Genomic DNA, 1,166 nt, shown 5'->3' on the forward strand with positions numbered 1-1,166 from the left:
TTAACAATAATCTAGAGGATGCTAGTGATATACGGAAATTTTAACAATAATCTAGAGGATGCTAGTGATATACGGAAATTTTAACAATAATCTAGAGGATGCTAGTGATATACAGAAATTTTAACAATAATCTAGAGGATGCTAGTGATGTACAGAAATTTTAACAATAATCTAACCATTTTTCCCAAAAGCCTGAATATTTTCCGGGTTTAATCATTTTTGGATAATGAAAAACTTTTATTCACCGGTGTACTACTGTATTTATTCTGATTTTCCTTTTGAACAACGAGATAGAATTAATGAAAAAAAAAAATGTTAAAACTGAAAACTGGGTAACAAACGAAAATACAGAGTCGACGGTCTCTAAATGATTTAACTAATCACGGATGATATGAAGTTAATATTTGTCCAGAAATTGGCTCTTCAAGTTTTCTTAGCTAAGAAGTAAATATTGACTTGACTTGGCTCGCTGGCAAGGAATCATCAGATCCGACAAACCGTTTACTTTACTACACAGTATCCCCGCGAGAGGTAAAGCCAATTCAAACAACGTCTTCTGACGGACAAAGTAGGTCCCTAGGTGTTCAGTGCCAGTTGAAAATCAGAAGAACAAACACTGGGCGGACTTCTACTGTTTCATGTTCTCTAAAACGCTCTTCTGCCACTGGTGACGCGAAAGAAAAAATAATGTTCTTTTGTTGTCGGTAAACAATGTCTTATTTTTGAACCCTGACCCTAAACTCAATTTTTATCCATGTACATACACCAATCAGCTTCTCTTGTAACATCTTGTACTCTAACTAATCACACCTTTTTTTTTTTTAAGGTAAATGTTATAGTCAAACACTCTAAGAAAAACAAATGATAGTTCACGTACTCTTTATTTTACTGATTGTAAACTCAGTCATAACAGTATTTTATAAACAAGATTTATAAGCCTATTATAAAAACATTATTTAGAGAAAATTATAAAACCAACCCCAAACACTTATTCAATTATGTACATAAAATATAATAATAAATATATTGTAATTATCAAGACTAATTAAAAGAATAAAGTACAATTATAATAATATTATCACAATTATATTATACAAACCTAATTATTAAAGCTACCCTAAAATATGTTAGTACGATTTTTAAAGGACATCATAACAGTCTATATA

The 1,166-nt window shown here is 30.4% G+C and overlaps 1 protein-coding gene across 1 annotated transcript in view; it reads right to left on the reverse strand.

Moving 5' to 3' along the window:
• Nucleotides 1-1,166, reverse strand: part of LOC106470352 (protein groucho-1-like) — a gene marked incomplete at its 5' end in the record, with an annotated part of 56,017 nt that overhangs the window by 52,498 nt on the left and 2,353 nt on the right. The window lies entirely within an intron of this gene.

This window comes from Limulus polyphemus, unplaced genomic scaffold, assembly GCF_000517525.1.
Source record: "Limulus polyphemus unplaced genomic scaffold, Limulus_polyphemus-2.1.2 Scaffold3958, whole genome shotgun sequence".
NCBI classification, from domain to species: Eukaryota; Metazoa; Arthropoda; class Merostomata; order Xiphosura; family Limulidae; genus Limulus; species Limulus polyphemus.